Source organism: Electrophorus electricus, chromosome 5, assembly GCF_013358815.1.
Source record: "Electrophorus electricus isolate fEleEle1 chromosome 5, fEleEle1.pri, whole genome shotgun sequence".
NCBI classification, from domain to species: Eukaryota; Metazoa; Chordata; class Actinopteri; order Gymnotiformes; family Gymnotidae; genus Electrophorus; species Electrophorus electricus.
The window spans coordinates 29419083-29427666 of NC_049539.1; positions in this window are offsets into that span (position 1 = coordinate 29419083).

Genomic DNA, 8584 nt, shown 5'->3' on the forward strand with positions numbered 1-8584 from the left:
AAACCACACGCAGAACCTCAAGAGAGGAGAAACTGTCATGTATAAATTCAGCATGAGGAAAGGACTGTGAAATAAACAAACAAGCAGTTTCTTAGGGAAGTCTCAGGAAATCATGAACAGGTAGACACCCTCTTGGCAAAGGTCTTAGAGGGCAGGTAACTCTGAGCAAATAACCATATTAACTTGTAACAGAAAGAGTTTTCAGGAACGATATCTGTGAAAAAGACTTACAGGCTGTAAGAACAAAGTTTTCCTTTGAAATTCCAAAGGTTTGGCTGTGACGTTATTACTTTTATTCCCACTGTTGTTCTAGTCACGTTTACTATATGTTATAATATTATGAAATTGATATGCCCCCAAAAATTATAATTTGAAGACAGTTATGATTCACTCTTGAAAATATGAAATTAGTTTTGCAATTTGGCTTATTCTTTCAATGACAAGTGTGTGCATTGTCCTCTGACTCCTGCTTCTGCATTGTACAACACACTAAAAAGCCGTAAGAGAAATGCGATGGTGATTACAACTCAAAGTTGTAGCGTAGTGGTAGCTCACTGGCTAACTTAACTTGTCACTGGGAGGTTGCTGGTTCAAGTTGCCACTGTTGGACCCCTGAGCAAGACCCTTATCTCTCATTACTCAAGGTGTACTCAGTCATAATTGTAAGTTGCTTTGGATAAAAGCATCAGGCATATGTAAACTAACCCCCAGAGAGATATGTTATGGATATTATCACTGAAAACCCCAAGAGAGATATATGATAGACATCACAACCCTCAGAGAGCTGAGTGGGATGTGTAACTGTAAAAGTTGTGAAATATGCTCTAGTTTTCTTTGAACATTTAAATGACAGATAAACAACAATGACCCACAATGTAAATAATTCCTGTGGAAACTGTTATCATTCAGTTCTACTCTGAAATTTTATGTGGTGAATAATTTGGGGTTTCATATCTTGGTTCAATAGGCTACAGCTCATTAATTTGGTAAATTTGCTAAATTTGCATTTGCTAAATGCCATAAATGTAAATATAAATGTATTTTAGGCTTTAGTATTGTGATTTCAAATTGGGGCACTAAAACATGTACACTTACTGCATTCATTGTTCTAAGTACAGTGTACATAAAATACTACAAAATAGTACATAATATTTGTAATATGTCGGTACTCAGTGTAATGTCATTGTCAGGGATGGGTTTACTGATTTGGGGGCCCTAGGTGAAAGACAAGAGTAGGCCCTTTTACTGGATGTTGTGGGTGTTTTTTCAGTTTATTGAAATAGTTAGGTCCCGTAAGTCCCTCACTGAAGTGCAGCTAAATCCTCATAATATCGGACTTTAGATTCAACACTGACTTAGATTCAGTGTTACCTGTTTGTGTGCTTGCCTGTTTCTTCTTGGTTCATGTACATTTTGGCCATTTGATCTACATTTCAAAATAAGAAGATGGAAAACAAACAACAGTCTGTTATACAATTTGTGTTTCTAAATAGGAACATGGAAAATGTGAAACTACGTGTTATCCGATTTCTGATTTTGCTTAAAATATGGGGAATGGGTAACACACAACATTTTTTAAATTCCTTTTATTGGCACCAACAAAGAAAATAAAAACACCAATGTAGACACATGAAACTGGTCATTTTCTTTTGTTTGTGATCTACTTCTTCTTAGCCTACGTCTTTTTCCACATCCATACCCTATAGGCTATAGGGTTCAGCCATGTGTCTAGATCTGAAAGAGAGTAATTGACAGTTTTTGAAACATTATTATTATATTTATTATATTATTATTACACTAAACATCACACTAGACTATTTGTTATGGTACAACCTTTGGCTACCATTGGTAACAACAAATTGGATATTGTGAATGTGTCTTGTTTCACTCCAAAAGGGAAATCAAGTCAGTGTTGGAGGCTTGCCTCATTTGAGAGGGGATCCTGTCTGGAAGGGGCACTCCTCCAGGTGTTGCGGAGTGCCTGTAATGTTTCCAGCAGGAACCAGGCAAGAGGCAGAATGCAAATGCAGGTGATCTCAGAAAGAATACTTCAAAACTTCTTTAAGCTTATAACTACAAACACTAGTGTGACTTTGCCATCCACGTTAGCACATCAGGGGCTTTTTATAAACAAGTGTAGATGATGGATGAGTGGGCACACAGCTGGACAGCACACAGCTTGAGGGAGTTTCTTGACATATGACATATTCCATGATCTCTATATTTAAACCTGCATCTGTCTGTTTCTTTTGCCAACACATATAATGGGATATTAAGTTATTGGGTTATTAGTTTTGATGAATGGCTTATCCACAAGGTGGAGTTATTTTTCCATTATTGTTGTGGCAGCTGCTGGCCCAATACATTCATCACTCATCAACACCTTAATAGAAACATTTATTTCTTAGAACCACATTGTAGGTGCAGAAATATACAATACCCCAGCAGTTGTATGTGTAGAGCAACTGTTGTATGTGTACAGTTAGACAATTATTGTGCCTAAACCCCCTGTTATTTAATTTCAATTATACTTTCAAATACAAACTAAAGATGCAGACTCAATAATTAGTTCAAAAGAATAGCTGGCCCCATCCTTTATTGAAGATCAAAACTGAGAAGTATTATTGAGCCAATCCCCCTGATAATGTCTGACAATCATAAAAAACCCAATTTTTAATACAGTTTTCAGAAGTAATTATGTAATCACCCCACCTTTTTACATACTAACATTTGAAATCTCCACAATTATATCCAAACTATACATTATTTGGTATTTGCAAATTGAGTTCCAATAATGTGCAGGTTACCTATCATTATAAAAGTTGAAGCTTGACACCAGTATATCCCATTGGAAGAGTTTCCTTCTTCTAAACTCAACTCACCACCACCAAACACCTGCAAGATAAAGTTGCAGGTCAGCATCACCCTGCCTCTCAAAGAGGCTTTCAAGTCTATTAAAAGGGGCATTTTTGAACAAACACTTGATGTGGGGTTCAAAAGAGAGAGGAGTCAAAGAGTACGCCAATTTTCCTAACAGTGGATGAGGAACTGGTCAAGATACTGTCCATATTTAACTTAAGATTGGAGAATTTTTATAATTTGGACTTCAGGCCAATAAGTAGAAATTCTGTTAATGCTCATCCACTGCTTGAGATCTTGGATAAAGGAGAATAAAAGAGGAGGTGCTAGGGTAGTGTTGGCCTCGGTGTTAATATAGATCTGAGTGTCATCTGCATAACAGTGGAAATGAAGACCATGCCCGCAGATCATCTCACCAAGGGGTAGCATATAGATAAAGAACAGGAGAGGGCCAAGGACAGACCCCTGGGGAACACCTTGAATGATGGTAGCAGTATGCAATTTGTGTTTACCTAAAACAACATAATGTGTTCTATTAGAAATATAGGACAAGAACCCATGTTAGTAATGCCAATGGTTGAAAGGTAGGCAAAGTATGTTATGGATAATTGTGTCAAATTTTACATTTATCTGATGCTTTTATCCAAAGCAACTTACAATTACAACTGAGTTCATCTTGAGCAATTGAGGGTTAAGGGTCTTGCTCAGGGGCCCAACAGTGGCAACTGTTCCCTGACATGCCTGTGTATGTATTTGTGTTTATGTGTGTGTGTGTGTGTGTGTGTGTGTGTTTATGTGTGTGTGTGTGTGTGTGTGCAGATGCTTCAAAGAAACATGCAGGATCTCCAAGTAAGAGGGTTTTTTTCTCTTCCTTTATCTCAGCTCACTCTTTAAACCACTTATTGCGTGCATATTTAGAACTTTTTGTATTTTGTCTCCCCCAGTATTAACTCACAGCACCAGCGTCAGATCTTCCGTCTGAGATCCAGTCTCCAGATAGCTTCGGAACGGTTAAAGGCATCACCTCCGCCCCTTGTCACAGAGCTGGCAGGCGACTACCCACAGTGTGTGTGTGTGTGTGTATATGTGTGTGTGTGTGAGTGCGTGTGTACGTGTGTGTGTGTGTGTATGTGTGTGTTGTGTGTGTGCAAGTCATTCTGACTGTGTAACCACATTGTCTTCCTGCTTCTTCACGTCTGTGTCTGAGCTGCTGCAGTGTAAGCGCCTGTTCAACCACCACTTATTTCTCTTTTGGGAGTCCAAGAATAGTAAGGGCCTGTATGATATACACGACTGTGAGGCAAAATATATAGAGACAATATGTTAGTATAGGAGACATGGAATAGGGAATATGGAATATGTTAGTGTAGGAGGTAGGGTATAGGGGATATATTAGTTTAGGAGATAGGGTATAGGGGATATGTTGGTGTAGGAGGTAGGGTATAGGTAATATATTAGTTTAGGAGGTAGGGTATAGGGGATATATTAGTTTAGGAGGTAGGGTATAGGGGATATGTTAGTGTAGGAGGTAGGGTATAGGGGATATGTTAGTGTAGGAGGTAGGGTATAGTGGATATGTTGGTGTAGGAGGTAGGGTATAGGGGATATGTTGGTGTAGGAGGTAGGGTATAGGGGATATGTTAGTGTAGGAGGTAGGGTATAGGGGATATGTTAGTGTAGGAGGTAGGGTATAGGGGATATGTTAGTGTAGGAGGTAGGGTATAGGGGATATGTTAGTGTAGGAGGTAGGGTATAGGGAATATATTAGTGTAGGAGGTAGGGTATAGGGGATATGTTGGTGTAGGAGGTAGGGTATAGGTAATATGTTAGTGTAGGAGGTAGGGTATAGGGGATATGTTGGTGTAGGAGGTAGGGTATAGGGAGTATAGACAGTTAGACAGACAGTTAGACATATCAGCATATTAAACAGACTTTCTCATCATCATTATCACCTGTTTGAATGATGTATTGTTTGTTTGTTTGTTTATCTTATGCCTTTACAGTGCTCTACTTGTTGCTGTAAGGGTGAGGAGTAAGGAGGTGAATGCATGTGCGGAGAAGAGCAAGACTTATTAGGGGGAAATCCAGATTCAGAGTCATCAGAGCAGTCCAGGGTCATTGAGCCAATAAGGAGATAATGGGGATACATTACAAACAAACACTCTAAGGCAAACAAGGGAAGCAGGCTATAACATAGGCTAGGAAACACGAAGGCTAGGACAACAAAGCAGGCTCACATAAATGCAAGCTTTGAAACACAGACACACTTTCATACATCCACCAAACACAAGGAACAGCACAAACACAGGGCATCAGACAGCGTCTCAATACATGAACTTAACAAGGTATAATGAGGGTCAGGTGTGAGCAATCAAAAGAGGGGCGGAGAAAACAAAACTACGGCATGGAACTAAAATACACAAGACAGGGAAAACATGGAACATGGAAGCTGGGAGGGACTAACCGTGACAGTTTCTGGGAACAGCATGGTAGAGTCTGACCTCTGCAATCTCTCTGCTTGATGTTTTTCTGCTCAGCAGGTAAATTTGTGTGTGGACATGCTTGTGTGTGCATGTGAACGTGTATATGTGTATATGTGTCTCTCCACATACTACTACTGTACTAGGATATATTCTGAGGAAATGACAAAACACTTTTGTAAGTCACTCTAGATAAGAGTGTCTGCTAAATGCCATAAATGTAAATGTAAATTTAAATGTAATTCTGTCAATATACACTCACCAGACACTACATTAGGCACACCTGATCAACTGCTCATTAATGCAAATATCTAATTAGCCAATCAGATGACAGCAAATCAATGCATTTGGGCATGAACACATGACATGAAGTTCAAACTGAGCATCAGGATGGGGAAGAAAAGTGATTTAAGTGTCTTAGAACATGGCATGTTTATTTGTGTTAGACAGGCTGATCTGTGTATTTCAGAAACTGCTGATCTACTGCGATTTTCAACTATCTCCAGGCTTTACAGAGAATGGTCAGAAGAAGAGAAATTATCCAGTGAGCAACAGTTGAAACATAAAAGCATGGATCCTTCCTGCCCTATCAACAGTTCAGGCTGATAGTGGTGGTGTAATGGTGTGGGGGATATTTTCTTGGCACACTTTGGGCCCCTTAATACCAATTAAACATCCTTTAAACACCACAGCCTACCTGAGTATTGCTGCTGACCATGTCCATCCCTTTATGACCACAGTGTACCGTCCACTCATGGATACTTCCAGTAGAATAAAGCACCGTGTCATAAAGCGCAAATCATCTCAGACTGCTTCTTGAACATTAGAGTGAGTTCCCTGTATTCAAATGTCATCCTCAGATCTCAGTCCAAAAGACACCATTGGGATGTCGTGGAACAGCAGACTCACATTATGGATGTACAACTGATACATTGGAATTGGAGGGTTTGGATGAGCAAGGCCTCCATTTAACCCTCAGTTGCTTGAATTGTATTAGTCATAATTGTAAGCTGCTTAAAAGTACGACATTTAGCAGACGCTCTTATCCAGATCGACTTACAAAAGTGCTTTGTCATTTACTCATAGAATATATCCAAGTACAGTATAGTAGGTTACAATTAAACATACCAATGAACTAGAATAGTGTAGAATACAGGGATGAATGCTGATAGCTAGAAGTGCAAAATACATAAGGTCTATCTTAAACAATGATAAGTGCTATAAACAATAAGTGCTAGAGTTTGTTAAAAAGCATAAATAATGCCCTACAATAAGTATTAAATTAGTCAGTCAATAAGGGAGCAGTGTCAGTTGTGCTTTAAATATTCTGCAAATAGATGGGTCTTTAATCTGTGTTTGAAGACCGCAAAGGACAGAAAATAGTCTCAATGCTTGTCGTTCATGAGACCTGAAGCAAAGTATTTAAAGCCGAGCCATACTTGAGGTTTGAAGTACTGGAGGTACGGATTGGGCTTTGACCTTTGACCTCATGTATGAAGGGGCTGGTCCATGTTTGGCTTTGTAGGCAAGCATCAAGGTTTTAAATCTGATGCGTGCAGCTACAGGGAGCCAATGAAGGGAGCGCAGCAGTCGAGTAACGTGTGAACTTCGGAAGATTGAAGACCAGTCGTGCTGCTGCATTCTGGACAAGTTGTAGAGGTTTGATGGCTCTTAGAGGAAAGACCAGCAAGTAGCGAGTTGCAGAAGTCTAGCTTTGAGATCACAAGAGAATGCACAAGCATGTGGGTAACTTCTTGTGATAGACAGGGTCGAATCTTTCGTATGTTACAGAGGAGGAATCTGCAAGACCAGCTAAGATTAGAAACATGAGTTGAGAACGACAACTGGTTGTCCAAAGTTACGCCCACGCTACAGGCAGCTTCAGATGGTGATACCAGCGAGTTCTCAAAGGAAACAGTGAGGTCATGGTAAGGGTTGGGAGTACCTGGGATGAACAGAAACTCGGTTTTACTGGGGTTGAGCTTCAAGTGGTGGGCTGTCATCCATGACGCGATGTCAGGAATAACAGATTTGGATTAGAATTCCATTAAAACAAGTACATGCAATTGCTAAGCATTGTTTATACCATCATAAATGTAAGAGTAGTATTTCTCATCATTTAGCACAAGGTTTCCTCAACTAAAATGTCCCATCACCTTAAATCAACAGGTTTGCAGATCTCACTAATGATTGTGTGAGACTGTCAAGTAAAGCATTTCTGCTCACTTAATCAGGGTGAAGCAGACAGAGATGTGGGTGTTACTTATATGCAATGTAAACAGGAGTTCCATCATTGTCATTATTCAGGTTTTTGGCCACAACATGGAACCCACTTTGTTTATAATAATTCAGAGTTTAATCTCCAACCAGGAGCACAAAGAACTATATGGCTGTAGATTCACCTTTCTTGTACCACAGATACACAGCTTTGTTAAATTTTGCTTTCTTTGCCTGGCCTCATCATTGAGAGAAACGTCTAACTCAGTGACCCCACGACCTGAAAAAATTGTTGTCTTGTACCAGATAAACACTGCAAAACCTGGAGGTGTGGCTTCCCGGTTGGTGTTTTCATCCAAATGGATGTATCCCTGATCAAACAGCAGTGGAGGAGTTGATTGAAACATCCACATTCTGCATGTAAGTGGCTTCGTACCTCTTCACCCACATACGAACATGTGGATTCCCACCATTATTCAGGTTCAGGTCACAGCTCAGACACTCCCAGCCAGGCTGGGACTGCTGCACCTCTTCCTCGCAAGTTTATGGTGACCTTCAGCTCTATGATGGGGATCCCAGTATTTTCACACTTAAACCACAGGTAGATGTCATCACCTTTAATAGCTTCATTTATGTTCTTATCGACTTTAGTGAAGCCGGAACTACGAAGACTTGTAACCATCTGGTGGAGGAATGAAAACTGGATTCTGGTAACAGGTTTGTCACCATCCGTCCTGTACCACAGGCGCACTTGAGGCCCGCGCGTACCACTGTTGAGGTCACCAGGAACTCTGATCCAACCTTGTTGTTCGAGCTGGGTTTCTTCCTCTGGACTATTAACTATTATATTAACTTTGTTAAGTGTTCAAATACAAGTTTAACTCCATGTAAATTGTAAGTAAGAGGCAAAATCTCTGGTTCTGCCTCACCATGAACTAACCAGTACAAACCCTGTGCAGCCAGACTCAGTGTGTCATATAGACAGTACAACCCTGTGCAGCACAGACTCAGTGTATCATATAGACAGT